Source organism: Anas platyrhynchos, chromosome 1 (genome assembly GCF_047663525.1).
Source record: "Anas platyrhynchos isolate ZD024472 breed Pekin duck chromosome 1, IASCAAS_PekinDuck_T2T, whole genome shotgun sequence".
In the NCBI taxonomy this organism is placed as follows: domain Eukaryota; kingdom Metazoa; phylum Chordata; class Aves; order Anseriformes; family Anatidae; genus Anas; species Anas platyrhynchos.
This window is the reverse complement of record NC_092587.1, coordinates 101,755,113-101,772,070: the sequence shown is the minus strand read 5'-3', so window position 1 is coordinate 101,772,070 and position 16,958 is coordinate 101,755,113. Positions and strand designations below refer to the sequence as shown.

Sequence of the window (16,958 nt, the reverse complement as noted above, 5' to 3'; positions counted from 1 at the left end):
CCATCCAAGCTCCTGAATTAGCATGAATAATTCAATTAGCACTGTAGCTAATTGAAAAAAAAAAAAATTAAGTTGCTTCCTTATCAACTCAGCAGGCAGTAAAAACTGATAGTTCAGAATCGGTATTTTTAATAGTTTAGAAATACTAAGATATCCTTTGCAACATCTCTATTTTCCAATTAGTCCCATCAGAAGCTGTACTCCTGCTTGGATATAAAATTCCAAATTCAGGGATGCAAGCAGGCAATCCTGTGAAAAGTTAATGTTGTTAAGAAAAAAAATAATATATATATATATATATATAATAAATATATAGTAAATAACTTACATAATAAATATAAATATAAAGTAAATAACAAAAAGGCAGGGCTCTGAATACCTCTAACACATTCAAAATAACCCATGCCATTAATTTCTCCCAGGGAGAGATAAGCTGCTCCACTAAAAGATGGCTTCTAAGCTTGATCCTTCATTGCAGAGAGATCATGGGAGCAGATCCATCCTAGTAACAAGTTACTTAATTTTTATGTTTCCTGCTGTTCATAGCAACACATGTACAGCAAGTCATTTAAACTACATTCACTCTGAAAAGTTAAGCCCTGGTACTACATTTCAATCTTAACAACTTATTTCATTACCAGATGTTAGAAGGAAACAGGAAATAAACACTTGGAGACAGACAAAAGATGTGTGTTTCAGGCTTGCTTTACAGCTGAGGTCTCCTTTATGTGCAAAACATACACCTGTAAATCCCATGTCCCAAGATTCTCAGAAATAATTTTCAACATACCTGAGTATTTTTCTAACATAATGGTTGTTTCTATGCATCTGGCAGATCTGGTTTACTGCATTTAAGAAACAAACAAAGCAGTTTTAAACAACATCATATTATAAGACAAATTGCCTTTCTGAAACTCCAAAGAAGTAATATCATTCAGACACAGGAAGATCTATTGTCCTCTCATCCCCAGGCACAACTTCCAGTAAAGCAGATCAAGGAGAGAATATACTTTCTAGTATTTAGATTTTTAAAACTATCTCAGATCAGACCTGTGAAGAACATTAAGGCCATCTTAATGGACAAGCCTTTTAAAAAGAGAACAAAGCATATACATTTTAAGGAGCAGAAGCAGCGATGTATTATATGTATGTTGCTACAGTAGCACAATTACAATATACCGAATGCAATATTCAGAAAGGGGGTACCCTTTCTGAACAACATCAAGGTAAATTACAAAAACTATCAGGGTGTAGGACTAAAACCCATTTCAGAAGAATGACAGCAGATCTCCATGTGGAATCTCTGCATTTAACTAGAAAAATCATGAAAAGCTAGAAGAGGCATAAAACTGTAATGAATAACATCCCATTCACCTTCATTTAACACTCCATACCCAGTTTCTACTTCAGAGCCTTTTACAGTGCAAATATGGACATTTTAACTTCAGTGATACAGTAAATATTAGAACTGCTCTCCAAAGGCTCCGGGCAGAAATTTCATTATTTTAATTTCTTCCATTGCAGAAGCCACAGACATTAGTTTGTGTTTGTACACACAACAGCTTCACAATCAACTCCGTACAGAAATAAGTGGAACAGGTGGGGACTTCGGAAACATATGAGCACCACCAATTTGTATCGCAGCAACTCAAAATAAAAAAAATAATTTTAAAAAAGGCTAAACCTAGAAAATGTATAGTGGAAAAAAAGATAATATTACTTTCTGTATTTTTCTGTTTTTAATGTCTTCCTGAAACAACTGACAATATACATACATATATATATCCCATATATCTCTCTCCTCCATTTCTTTTTAGAGGTGAACAAAGACTATTCAGTACTCTGGCAGTCTCAGCACCCTACAGTAACCAACCTCCCTGTGCTCCATTTGTTTTGGTGCAGAGCCAGATAAAACACTCAAAGGTTAAGTTCATTTTTTCCCCCCAAATACTTTAGTGTATTGGGTAGTGTCCTATTAATACTATAGGTTCATTGTTCACAGATGGATTGAAAGTGTCTGCGAATAAATCAATATAGAGATTTTATTTTTTTTTTTTTACCAAGTCACCTAAACCTAAACATTTTCTTTACAACTTTATTCTTGACATAAGGAGCATTTATTTTCTGTAATATGGGCGTTTAAACTATTTTATCCCTTCCTTCTGTTACAACATTTTGAGAAGGGGTAAAAAGGTCCAAAGTGTTTTAACTTTCAATTGACTTCCTTTGTCATTCTAGGCATGTGTTGCATGCTGCACCAGAAGGGAAATGATGTCCCATCCTACTCATACTTCTGTCCTGTAACTCAACCAATTAAGTACAGTCTTTCTATAGCTTAACTGCTGAAAATAATTATGTAATAACTCCTCATTATTTCTGGACTACAATCTCTGTGTTTCTTTTTTTTTTTTCCCTTTTAAATCACATTAAGATTTATTTTCCTCAAAGCAGAAATTAAGAATGAAAACAGCTTCCTTCCTCACCATTACCAAATTTGTTTCTCTAATACCTCTGTTGGAGAGACAGGTTTGTTTCACAAATGGTGACATAACAAACCTCATATACAAGAGATTTTCTCCATGCCAGATGCAAAGCAGACTTATTGAGTGCCTTCTGACTCTACTTCCAAAACATGATTTGACCTGTTAGTCACTGTCGCGTTCTATCTTTGAAGACAGAGCATGGCAAATGAGGGTGATACAGAACACAGGAATATATCTTCTGGTGTGCAGATCTGGACATTTTGCTCTAGCGCTGACACTCAGTTCCTTACCTTTATGATCTTATTGACGAATCAGTGCTCACAGGTTGCTGTCTGTTGGCTGCCTAGCATAGAATGTCATCCTCCAACAAAAGGGCAGTACAGCCTGCCACCACTCCAGCCAGGCCTGGAATATGCTGTCTACCTAGCATATGCTGTCTCCTCTAGCTTTGAAACTGGCTGGATAGCCGGGCCCAAAGAGTCGTGGTAAATGGAGTCAAGTCCAGTTGGAGGCCAGTCACTAGTGGCGTCCCCGAGGGCTCGGTGCTGGGGCCGGTCCTCTTTAATATCTTCAACAATGATCTGGACGAGGCCATTGAGTGCACCCTCAGTAAGTTTGCAGATGACACCAAGCTACGCGCACGTGTCAATCTGCACGAGGGTAGGAAAGCTCTGCAGGAGGATCTGGGTAGGCTGCACCGATGGGCTGAGGTCAACTGCATGAAGTTCAACAAGGCCAAGTGCCAGGTCCTGCACCTGGGGCACAACAACCCCAAGCAGAGCTACAGGCTGGGAGATGAGTGGTTGGAGAGCTGCCAGGCAGAGAAGGACCTGGGAGTGATGGTGGACAGTCAGCTGAATATGAGCCAGCAGTGTGCTCAGGTGGCCAAGAAGGCCAACAGCATCCTGGCTTGTATCAGAAACAGCGTGACCAGCAGGGCTAGGGAGGTGATCGTCCCCCTGTACTCGGCTCTGGTGAGGCCACACCTCGAGTACTGTGTTCAGTTTTGGGCCCCTCGCTACAAGAAGGACATGGAGGTGCTTGAGCGGGTCCAGAGAAGGGCGACGAAGCTGGTGAGGGGCCTGGAGAACAAGTCCTACGAGGAGCGGCTGAGGGAGCTGGGCTTGTTCAGCCTGGAGAAGAGGAGGCTCAGGGGCGACCTTATTGCTCTCTACAGGTACCTTAAAGGAGGCTGTAGCAAGGTGGAGGTTGGCCTGTTCTCCCACGTGCCTGGTGACAGGACCAGGGGGAATGGGCTTAAGTTGCACCAGGGGAGTTTTAGGCTGGATATTAGGAAGAACTTCTTTACCGAAAGGGTTGTTAGACATTGGAACAGGCTGCCCAGGGAGGTGGTGGAGTCACCATCCCTGGAGGACTTTAAAAGACGTTTAGATGTAGAGCTTAGAGATATGGTTTAGTGGGGACTGTTAGTGTTAGGTTAGAGGTTGGGCTCAATGATCTTGAGGTCTCTTCCAACCTAGAAATTCTGTGATTCTGTGATTTGAAGTACCTTTTATTATGACTCAAGTTCTTGGACAGGGGCTTTTATGGTAGTAGTTACTGATACACATGATATCGATACAGTTTTGCTTAAAATATAGTCGTGCCCCTATAAGGGATGCTTAGTCTGAACATGTCCTGGTTTTGGCTGGGATATAATTAATTTTCATTGTAGAGGCTCATGCAATGCTGTGTTTTGGATTTTTTTGGTTCAGAGAGGGGGCTACTGCTGCTCAGGAACTGGCTAGGTATTAATCAGTGGATGGTGAGCAATCGCATTGTGCATCATTTGCTTTGTATATTCTTTTATAATTATTATTATTCCCTTCCTTTTCTGTCCTATTAAACCATTTTTGTCTCAACACACAAGTTTTGCCCTTTTTTCTGATTCTTCCTATCCCACTGAGGGGGAGTTAGCAAATAGTTATGTGGTGCTTAGCTGCCTGATGAGTTAAAGCACAACAGGTTGTCTATGCTTACATTTGTTACCAGTGAAGGCTACAAGTTGGATAAAGATTATATTTGTATGAAGAATAATTTATATGGCAACATATTACCTGATCAAAGCCTTTGTTATTTTATTCCCAGTTCAGCAAAGCAGCGCTATTTGTATTGGTTCAATAAGTACTTATATGTGAATAGCTAGATTGTCACAACCACTCAACAGCAAGTAGACAGAAAAAAATATATATTTCCAATTTTTAATGTCAATAGTGATTCCTTTTGTCCAACCTCTCTCCCAATCAACTGTTGAGATAAATGAGTGTGTGTACTTGCTAGTATATTGTGAAGAGCAAAGGACTTGCTATAGTTCATGTGTACAGCACCAAATTGTAATCTCCATTGTCTAATTTGACATCGTAGTAACTAGGTGGACTCAGTACTAAGTTACTTTGGCAAAAACTCTCCATCCAGGATATTAAAATGAGCAACTGTGCTGTTTGGTAGTAATCGTTCACTAAATCACACCTTCTATGATTCTATTCTATTATCATAAAACCTTCTCCTACTTTATCAAGTGCATTAGTAATACATAAGCCCTTTTTGCCCTACTTTCTTCATTGCACAATTCAATGAAGGAGCACCTAGGTATGAAGTGTGAAATTAAAGGGCTGATTTTTTGTGTAAGATTCCTTTATAGTATGCTTGCCTTTTTTTTTTTTTCCTCCTCATATGTGCAGCACTGACAGAAGATACACACAAGAGATTGAAATTGAGAATGGATTGCAGTAAGTAAACTTTTCTTCCTACATGTAACTAGAGAACTACTGGCTATTCTACAGTGTTGATAGCTTTTCAGGTAAGAGTAGCAGAGTTCTTAATAACAAGTCTTATAGCCAGAAAGGTGTCATTTACTAATAAGACCAAACTACTTTGAAACTGTAAAAGGTATGTTTTTGTCTTCTCAATCCCCCAAGGATTTTGAAAAAACTCAAATTATATCGGGTATCAGAATGACTGCTGATCAGCTGGTCTCCTCATTGTTTGGTGTTTAGTCTAAATTAGGTATGATTTACTATTATAGATATACCAACAAAACTTCACGTTGCAGTCACAACTACTGCTGAGAATAACGAAATTCTGTTAGTATTATTTACATGTTCCTCAAAGTACATCACAGCAGCCTCAATGAGAAGGCTTTTACTGGCAGAGAGGCACTGTAAAGAATCATGTCTGTAACTAGCCAAACTAGAAAAAAAAAATAAAAAAATCCAGCATAGAGCAATCCACAACAAAACATCATCCTTTGTCATGCAGTTGACTACGTAAGAAGAATACAAGGATGTTGGTGAGCCAGGGCTTGATGCTATTGCTTATTGCCTTTGAACAGTTGTTTTGTTAATATGCCAAGATTTTTCCTTCTTGTTCTGGCAGCTGCCTAAACAACAGAATTTGATGTTTGTCTGCAAAGGTAAACCACACAGCAAAGAGCTGGCCTTGCTCCCCTTGCCACACTTGCATAGCTAAGATGGCAAACGTCTCATATCCTCAATATTGCCAAGGCAGGTGAACTATAACTTCACTGGCTGGAAGAAATTCTGTGCTGCCTTTCCCAGTATTGCTGACATCCAGTACTGCTCATGTCTCAACTGCAACAGGATGGTTAATACAAATATCCAGAAGCTCAATGTTAACCATATTAAATGTTTTAAAGTACTGTACATGTTTTCCTCAGCAGTGTATCATACACAGTGTACTGAACTAAACTGATTTCCTTTTACAGTCTGAAGTACCATTTTCTGACTTGAGTTCCCTGTCAATTTTCTTCTTTGTTGTCATATCATCCCTGTGGTAAAGAGGGTTTCAACCTTTTTAAAAGAGAGTGAGTTGCTAGTTGCTTTCATAAACAGAAACACTTCACTATTCTTTGCATTTCTGTAGCATGCTGGACTTTCTTTTACTAGACTATCTCCATATGAAAACACATTATTTGTCAATCCTGATACAGACTTTTCTTCTGTTTATGTAAAATGTGTAGCTATTTCAGTAATGCATTTTAACCTACACTCTACATTCTTTGACCATCATTCTCTGGTTTGTAAACTTAAAAATAATAATAATAATAAGAAGAAAATTTCTTCAGATCTATTTCCCTGCTGTCATATTTTCCTTTAGAAGTCTTCTGAGGAAAGCTTCTTTCTCTGAATTGAAAAATATCATAGCATGCTTTGTACTGTCTAATTTTTCATCTTATTAATATCAATAATATAATACATTTGAACACTGCAATATTTTCATAAGATTCATTGAGGGTCTATCTTTTTCCAGCACTACTGTAATGTTCACATAATGAAGCGTAGGGACGGAAATAGATACCCTACTGACCACCTGAACTCAGAAAGATTAAAATGTATGATTCAAAGCTGCTCAACAGATATGCTTTCTGGAGGAAGATTCCTGTAGTGCTCTGTCATTAACATCTAGACACTTCATACTGAAAAACTCTTAGGAAAGTAGAAATTCAATTGCCTCACATAGCCAAAAACACATATTTAGACAAAATGCTAGGTACAGGAACAAGTGTCATTCATCTGCATTTATACTATCATTTAGGTTATTTGAAGAAATATTATTTTTCTTCTTTAAAGGCTTAACTTTTAAGTGGCTCAGAAATGAACAAGTAACTGAAGCAAAATATCTTTGGTATTTCAACTAAAGGAGGCAGAAAATGGTACCAATAAATATCAAAGAGAGCAAAAGCTGATAATAAAGCTTTGTCTGACATTTTAGCCATCAGAAGTTAGCAGAACTAAGATCAACTGTAAAGCATATACATTATTATCATAAACTGTGGAAAAAAAAAAAATATGCCAGTGATGGAAAGGAGACTTCAGGGGATTTTTCAAGATTTCAAAATGCAGTTTTGGTGAAAGCTACTAAGTAGCTAGAAAATGTGAAAGATTCAACAACACTTGTTTTCATCAGAATTGTCTTTGATAATGTACATAGTCAAAAATCTTAAATGTAGAAAATTTTGTGCACATCTAGTTACATTTAAATAATTATAGTCAATGACTATGGAGGCACAGTGGCTTTGACTTATTCTAGACTGCTAGAAGTTAAAGACTGTGGCTGGTTCATAGCCTGGGTACTTTCTACAGACTGTCAAAAGAAATCCACAGTCTGAACTGATGAAAAATCTTAGTTTAGTCGAGTGGCTTATTGACTTCAGTGAGGCTGAGGCTTCAGTGACTTTTCAAAATAAAATTTACAGATGGCTGACCAAGAGCTTGAACTACTTTAAAGGATATATTTAATTATCAAATTCAATAACATCCATAAAATGTTATTCTATTCCAATGTGGCTGTTCTTTGTTAAATTAAATATGTTTTGTAGCTCTCTTCCTTCTCAAATAAAGCCCACATTGTGATTGTAAAATGTAATTTTTCTGGCTTACTTCATTAAAGTTACGTCCAGATGTATTGCACAAACTCTCCACTGAGGATCATTTATTGTACCTGGAAGCCCTGAGACTTTGCTTCTGTATAGAATACTGCTGCCAAGTCAGAGTCACCTGCACTTCAGAGGAATATAAAGAGGTAAAAATCAAATTTTGTTTGACACCTTGATTGTGCCTCGAGGCTACAAATCTGATGGTTTTTGAGTAACAAGAAGAATTGTGGTTGTGAGAACAGGTGGAATATGACAATTCAAAATGTTCCTAAAACATAGTAAGGGATAAATAGACCTCAATGACTTTGACAGGTGCTTCTAAGAGATAACCACAACAGCTTCAGTCTCAAAGGCTTTTTAGCCATAATTGAAACTTTTGTTAATCCATAGGCATTGTGACAAATTTCCAGTACCACACTACTTTTAAAGAGACTGGAGTGCAAGAATGACCCACCCTCTTCATTCCCCAGGCTACTGGGAGACTTTTTTGGTATCTGCCAAGTTTGATGAGTTGCTATTTATCTTGCTGTGAAATGTAGTTTTCTCACATATCAAATCATCTTACAAGGTGTTAAGATTTCCCATTCCCACACATCAAAACACTTACCAGAAAACAGATGCACCAAAGATGAATCAAGTTTGAATGCATACTTGAGCTACCAGATTTCAGTTTCAACAGAATTGCACAGGCATTCCAAACACCATGATACAGCTGAGCTGGTCAAGGAAGAGCAGCCTGCTGTCCTGCTGTAAGGACAACCTGGGTGAAGTAATTAGTTTACTTTACTTTCCTAAATTCTGAAACTATACAGTATTTTGCCCTGGCCAGTCAAAAGGAGAGGATCTCAAAATTCACTCTATTTATAAGAGCTGTTCAGCCCCAGGAATTATTCTGTCCTATGGTATGACTGCAGAACAGAAGTGCCCTGCCTGTAGGGTAGTTTTAACTGTTTCTGTGTCCTACATAGAATAGGAGCTCTACTATATGTGGATCCTCCAAAGGAACGCTGCTAAAATACAATCTTTCATCAGGATGGGGAGGAAATGGAAAAGAAGCAGAACAAAAATACCCAGTTTGATAGGTTTCCAAGACAAAAGTATCATAAAATCATAGAACGTTTTGGGTTGGAAGGGACCTTTAATCATCTAGTCCAACCCCAAAAATATATTTATGAGATGCGATTAAGCAAAACTAGAAGCAACATCAAAGCTGAGTAAATGAGAATATTAGATGGTGGTATTCTGTAATGATTCATCTTAAAGAAGACAAAAGACTTTGATTTACCATAACTCAACTCTGTTTGAAGAATTTGTCCTGTTAATCTTCGTAACCTCTTAACAGTCCAGAACAATCATTATTGCCAGGTACATTAGTATGTCATTACTGGAATTAATCCTTTCCATCGTGAGTCCTCCAGGAATTTTAGCAAAAAATGTTTGCATAGGAAAGATCATGAATTAAAGCACTTGCTTTTCAGTAATAAATTTACTAGGAATGTCTTTCTTCCTAGCATAATGACCAGTCATGAGCTTTTATCATTATGAGAATAAAGAGAACTAATTTGACAGTTCTGCCTTCAGTCTCCTTCTGACTTGTTTAATATCAAAATAGTTCCTGTGAGTTCACTGAGACTGGTCCTCCTTTGTACCAGGTTTTGAAAATAATCATATAAAAATTCTTTTATTTCAACAATGTCCTCATTTTTCTTGGACTTTTTTTTTTTTTTTTTTTAAATTCTTAAGCAACTATAAATGGGACTACCCCAGTTGTACTCCTTTGAAATAAAATCCTGAGCTGTGTGGTGTGCAAACTCCCTTGACAGCTTGATGAGAAGGGGTGAAGCTTAGGTCTGCTTTTTGCAGGATGTTCTTCTAACTCTTTTAAGCCTTTTCATTAGGGCTAAGCAATCCTTTTATCAGCATCTTCTATTCTTCTATATAAGTCAATACATTTCCTCACCAGAGGGACTGGTTGAGGACAGAAAGATTAGGTTTTGTCAGCCTCTGTAGTTTCACTGCTTAATGCTAACCATGTATGTACCAACACAGAAGAGGTACAGCAGCCAATGTTGCATCCTAAACAATTCAAGTGTAAGGATAGAGATATGAAACCTTCCAAAATGTGTTTTTGTTCACACCTGGGTACAAAAACATTTTAATCAAAGTCATGCTTGAATAATAGGTAGCATATGAGATACTATTGATAGTACTTAAATCTTAACACAGCTGGATATTAGTGCTGATGCAGTTAATTTTAACAAAGTGAAAAGGCTTACCAGTGAAATTTATACGTAAAAAAGCCACGTAGAGATACAGAGAGCAGTCCCTGTACTCAAAAGAGCACAGGGATGCATCTGTGTTTGTCCAGGTCGTGGGGGCTCCCAAAGGAATCTTCCTGTGATCTCCTTGTGCATCCATGAAGATGATGTTTAAAACTTACTCCACTTTAGAAAAGACAGACTAAAGATTTACCTAAAAAAAATGAATGTCTTCTTTTAATCAAATTTTACCAGGCATCTAAGGTAAACGTACAGTATTGATGAAATTAGGAGAAAACCCACAATTTATATAGCATTTGTGGTAGCTGCTTACAATTATTTTAAGTCTAATATAACTTAAGAACTACTTTCTTTCCATTACTTTATGAGAGAACTCTCAAACAAAGCAGAGCTGATGAAATTTCTTGTCTACAATCATTTCAGATAAATCAAATAAATTACATGACCAAAAGGTTATACAAATTATTTAAACATCTGAGTGAAATCTTATGGGACACATAAACATTTCTCAATGATGAAACATAACAATAAGAGTTTTCTTTGTGGAGGTTATGCTGAGGTTCCCTTGGATTCTCTATATATAAAACCATAAAAACTGATTCCTGGGATATATATATATATATATATCAAATGACATTCCCTCCACCCCTTACTCATAGCTAATATTTCACTAAAATCTAACAGCATTACAGCTATAAACAAGGTAATATCCTGTTTACAGGGAAATGTTGAATGCTTGCTGAAACACTAAAAAAAATAGTAACTAGATATTTTACATAAAAAAGTAAGGAAAAGGAGAAGTAATGCAATATGAACTGCATATTATAATTCATTAAAGCAATGCCTGCTTATTTTTCAGTGCTTGAGTATTGTGCAGCACAGTAGGATTCCCAAATACTAGATTCAATAATTACAAGTTAAGTTGTGCAGAACAGTTCATTAAAATTTTTATTTTCACTTTACAAAGATCTCACTCCCCTGTTTTCATTGTTTTTTGACTCTCTGGTCTACAACAGTTAAAATGCAGCCTGAGCAGCAGATCACTCACCCTGCAGCACAAGCAAGGGGCAGAACCCTTGGAGGTGAGCATGTGAGTCCAGGAGCAGGGGATGCAGACAGAACAGGCAGCCCTACCAGGAAGAAACAGGCCAAAGTTTCTCCATCAACAGGGGTGGCTGAGGAGGTTCCATCTGTCCTTACAAGCCACAGCACCTTCTCACACTCCCTGTCCAAAGTTCCCAAGCATGGTACCGCTTATCTTTGTAGCCACGGCTTACCTGGTAAGGACAATGTAACTTCCATCAAGCATAGTGCAATGAATAAATAGTTTTTTACCACATTTCCCTTTCTACCAGGTTTACTAGTCTACTTATGAAGGAAAATTAATTATAATAATACATTAAATATCTAAACATTGCACTTATATATCGATAGCATTTCTACATACACCTACTGTACATACATAAATTATTACAAAATCTAGGCTTACATTTTTGAAAAAATTAAATCACAGGGTTTCCTACAGAAAGTTGATGTCTTTTAAGATATTTATAAAGTTGTTTTGTAGTGCTTGTTTGGAGTGATGAAATGCGTACCTGCAGCCACTATCAGAATATTGGTCCAGAGATTTTTATTCCAGTTTGGAAAATTGGTCACTTCCCTAGGAAAACATTACTATATATTTCAATACATAAACATTGCAGTATCAATTATTTATAGAATTGGCACCCCTCCTCCTCCCCCCTCCCCCAGGGAAAAAAAAAAAAAAAAAAAAAAAAAAAACAAGAAAAGAAAAAAATAAGAAAGATCTATAGTATCAACAATGCTGCTAGACTTTTTCCTGTTGTCTTGGACATAAATTGCAAATAGAAAATAATGGTGTGCCATTCTGTCACAAAATTATAGATTTAAAACTACTAAATTTCAAGCCCTAGTAAATGAAACTATTTTTTCTTGTCATCCCTCAGGACCTCAATGTTATTACATAAAGGAAACGGAAGAATAAGATATATTGTTTCTACAAGTAATTCTCAAAAACTATTTATGTATTTTATAAAAAGCAGATCACCTAGGGGTTGTTTTTCTCTGGATTGTGTTGTTAAATTTAGTCACTCTAAAAATATGTTTTCAATATTCCTGCTTTGAATAGACCTGCAACATTTCAGAGAAAAGCAGAAGAAGTCTGAACAATGGCTGTTTTCTATCACCCTGCTGATTTTTTCCTACTTTCACTGTTGCACTTACACATCTGTACAAAGGAATTTCATCAATGTAAACTTATAATTCTTTCCATGAAGGAAAACAACAACAACAACAAAAACTAAGCAATAGTTTTTGAATTAAGGCAAGCTAAATAATCTTTTGTGGAGGAAAGAAGACCACTTTTCATAAGGGTAAAATGTATCAGGAACTATATTCTTATTAAATCCTTTAGGGTAGCATATGCAAAGGGAATTTATCAACTGAATGCATACAGTAAAATTACGTGATCATAACTTTTACAAAATATTTTTATCATCACGTTAGGATGCACACCTTGACTTCTCAGCAAGTAATTTGCTGTCTAGCTATTTATTTGTTTATTTATTTATTGACAGAACATTAAACAGAGAAACTATAAGGAAAACACCTGATATTTCAAATATACAGGGCTTTTTAGTTCAAGTCTAGAAATATGAACCTGTTAGAGCAAGTCCAGAGAAGGTCCACAAGGATGATCAAAGGGCTGGAGCACCTCTCCTATGAAGACAGGCTGGGAGAATTGGGGTTGCTCAGCCTGCAGAAGAGAAGGCTCTGGGGAGACCTTATAGAGACCTACCAGTACCTAAAGGGAGCCTGCAGGAAAGCTGGGGAGAATCTCTTTCAGGGAGCGCAATGATAAGACAAGGGAGAATGGCTAATCTAACTAGATCTAAATAAAGCATAGATTTAGATTAGATATTGGAAAGAAATTCTTTGCTATGAGGGTGGTGAGGTACTGGCACAGGTTACTCAGAGAAGCTGTGGATGCTTCATTCCTGGAATTGTTCAAGGCCAGGTTGGATGGGGCCTTGAGCAACCTGGTCAGATGGGAGGTGCCTGTGCCTATGGCAGGGGGGTTGGAACAAGATGGTCTTTAAGGTCTCTTCCAACTCAACGTTCTATGAGTCCTGAGTTCTTATTACCAGGATCTGGCTTTGTAGCAGGAAAATAAGTCTTCTGGATTCAAGTTAATTTATATCTGGCTGCTTAATATAACACAACACCTCTAATATACCTAATTATGGGGCTGATTTTTGATCAAATTACGTTCCCTTCCAATCTTCCTGAAGTGATGAGACATCTGAGTTTATACTGGTTGCAGCTTTACTGCTCCTTGAGAAGAAAAGCCTTTCTGCTTATAACCCTACTGCTCTGATCCTTCATGAAACTATTTTATTGTTTATTTTTTTTTTGGAACTGATGAATTGGCATTCCTGGGACAATCAATAGGGGTTCACAGAATCACAGGATGATTGAGGTTGAAAGAGACCTCTGGAGATCATCTAATCCAATCCTGCTGCTCAAGCAGGGCCACCTAGAGCAGGTTGAATAAGATCATATCCAGATGGGTTTTGAGTATCTCCAGAGAAAGAAAGTCTACAGTCTCACTGGGCAACCTGTTTCAGTGTTTTACCACCCTCACTAGAAATAAGTTTCTCCTCATATTCAGATAGAACTTCCTGTGTTTCAGCTTGTAGCCATTGCTTCTCATCCTGTCACTGGGCACCACTGAAAATCTTCTGGTCCCATCATCTTGATACCCAAAATATATTTATATACATTGATAAGATCCCCTCTCAGCCTTCCCTCCTCCAGGCTAAACAGGTCCAGCTCTCTCAGACTTCCATCGTAAAAGATGCTCCAGTCCTCTGCAGACTCACTGCAGTAGCTCCATGTCTCTCTAGTACTGGGGAGTCCAGAACTGGACACAGTACTCCATGTATGGCCCAGAAGAAAAGATTCATACACAAAACCAACCAACCACCACTACCAACACCACAAACACAGGTAGATCATATTTTGATGAAGATACTCAACAAAAATTCCATCCGTTTGTTTATTGCAAACCTTGGTTCTAGCCAATTATTTTACTTCACAGTTGTTTGATAGTAAATGGAGCTACTGGAGCTGTAACCTACCTTAAGCTAAGCACACCTGTGAATTTCCATGTTACTTATTAAAAGGTTTGTATAGCTAAAACAGAATCAGGTGAGCTGATCATCTATCTTTTCCACTAGTCAGTAGAGATCCAAGATTTCCATATAGATTTGTCTGTTTTCCCTGTTTCTTTCTTGGGAGGTAGTCACTCAAACTTTTCCCATTCTCTCTTTGCCTTTTCAGCTGTGATAATTTTCCTGTCATTGATACTCTTTGGAAACAATACTGAGATGAACTGCTCCACTCACTGATGTTTGACGAACAAACATGGAAATTATATATATATATATATATATATATATATATTCCTTTTTACCAAGCTAACAACTTTATAACAGCTGGGGGCAATCTCTCAGAAGTTCAGCTCCATCTGCCAATCTCACCATATTTTTCCTTAGGGGTATTCATCAGTTGAAAGGCAGCATACAATTACAGATAAATTTCTATAGCTCACATTCTCAAATACAATGAATTTTTGTTAATTTACAACTTTCTCAAACTAATCTCTCATAATGCCTAGAGTATATATATATATATTACTCAAAAGAGAATTGCTGTTTATCAGTTATGACAAAATATTAGTAGCGAATACTGAAAATATGTACAATAACATGCAAGAATGAGGAAACAAATAATAATACAGTGGCTTTACTGAACAGGTATGAAAGAGCCACAATCAGAAAATCCCTCAAAAGCACACCTCTTATGGATACGTATTCTATGGTACATGCATTGCTTCCATGAGTAAGAAAGTAGCCTGGAAAAATTAATTTGGGGACCACCAGTACAGTCAAAGACATTTTTGAATTATGCTCGTTTCTTACCGTCAAAATGTTTATGATCGTGTACCTTCTGAGCTAGAAAGATTCCTGTTGCTTGAATAATGCAGCTGGGGAAATAGCTAGATGAAAGACAAATATACAGATTCTTTTGAAATATTTGACCTGGCTACAGGATTTCCAGCTTCTTAAAAATAATCCTCTTTGTTTGCCAGACTTAATGTAAGATCCAGCTTGCTGACTGTGAGTGAAAGTACAGTGGGTCACTTGCTTGGTATTCAGTAGCTTGGTGTACAGCAGAAAGTGTTAAAGTACTCTGCCAAATGAGGGGAAGTTACAGCTTCAGTTGTGCAAGATTTTTTTTCCCCACACATACTCATCACAAAGCAATGATGCTGACTTTCTCTTAGAATCAAGAACTCTCCTAGAGCAGCATAAAATGAAACTGGTTCAAGATACAATTTGTCCTGTGGTTCACTTTGTTTCTTGATGAAACAGACAACCCCAGACAACCCTGTGGCACACTGAAGTCTGCCTGTACATACTCTCAGGCCCTTTTAGTTATTTAACTACAGGCAAATCATATATATGTTGGTAAATTTTGAATATAGTTTAAAAGTGGAACCCGACATTCATCTGATGTGCATTGAGGCCAACATCAATTTGCCTAGTAGGACTGAATGAGCAGTACAGAATGGAACCAACATCTTAGGCATCTGAAAGCTTTACCATTAAATAGTAAAAATTAATAGTGACAAGTTTGAGAAGTATCACAAAGGAGAATGGAAGATGAACATCTCCGCAAATCTCCTGAATTCAAATAGAGCTGATGGCACTCTGTATCCAATGCTTATGTTGTCTTGGAACCCATCCTTTGCCTAACCCTGCACTAGTGCTACCATTCATGGCAAAAATATTCCGGAGTAGATAGAATGGCAGTTTTGTGTTAGTGTCCTAATGCACACACTTTTGTACATAGATGGAGAGAGCATATAACTGAATCAAGTAATTTTTTACATTGGAAGGGACATCTTAAGATCACCTATTTCACTCTTCTGCCCAAGCAAGTTCAGACAGATTGGACTGTCTAGGACCACGTCCTGCTGGGTTTTGAATGTCTCCAAAGATGGAGACTCCATGACCTCTCTGACTAACCCATTCCAGTGTTACTTTCCAGACTAGTGACTTTCCTCAAACTGTACTGTTTGATGCTGGTCACAGCCCTCTGAACCTGGCCATTCATATGGTTCTCAATCCACTTACTATCCGCTTATGTAACCCATACTTTTTCAGCTTGTTCACAACAATGTTACATGAGACTGTGTCATAAGGCTTACTAAACATAAACAATATCAGTTGCTCTCCCCTCATCCAACAAAATGGTAACCTCATTTTATAAGGTTGTCACGTTGGTTAAGCATGGTTAAGCATGATTTTCACTTCATATACCCATGATACATATTCCTCATCAAATTTCTCATCCTTTGTGACTGGAAATGCTTTCCAGGAGGATTTTCTTCAATAAGTCCCGTAGTCCACTCTACTACCTGTAGAGTGGATAACCGGGCTCCAGAACAAGGAGTGATTCTGGAAACTATGGTATTTTACAATTTTACTTGTGCATCCATAGAAGGGGTTCCTGCTAATACACCAGCAATCATCTATCTTCATAAAGTGTTTCTGTAAGGCCTACCGATCTATGTGTGAGCTTTCTGCTTCATGAACATTTGTTACCCTCTCTATGTGTTTGCACAAGATGCCAGGGGCTTCAGTGCCAGAACAAGTGTCTTGCTTGCTCTTCTGTCACCATGGCTTTGCATTCACACTCTTGACTAAAATAGCT

The 16,958-nt window shown here is 37.5% G+C and overlaps 1 long non-coding RNA gene across 8 annotated transcripts in view; it reads right to left on the bottom strand.

Moving 5' to 3' along the window:
- Positions 1–789: 789 nt before the first annotated feature.
- LOC106017845 (uncharacterized) overlaps positions 790–16,958 on the bottom strand; it is a 53,205-nt gene continuing 37,036 nt past the window's right edge. For 7 of the 8 annotated variants that reach the window (XR_011806676.1, XR_011806672.1, XR_011806675.1 and 4 more), the window contains 6 exons: positions 15,161–15,237; positions 11,753–11,817; positions 11,206–11,434; positions 10,155–10,350; positions 8,486–8,638; positions 790–845 (listed from right to left, as the gene is read on the bottom strand). This is a non-coding gene — a long non-coding RNA (uncharacterized lncRNA). The remainder of the gene's footprint in view (positions 846–8,485; positions 8,639–10,154; positions 10,351–11,205; positions 11,435–11,752; positions 11,818–15,160; positions 15,238–16,958) is intronic. The other variant, XR_011806673.1, reaches the window with a different exon arrangement.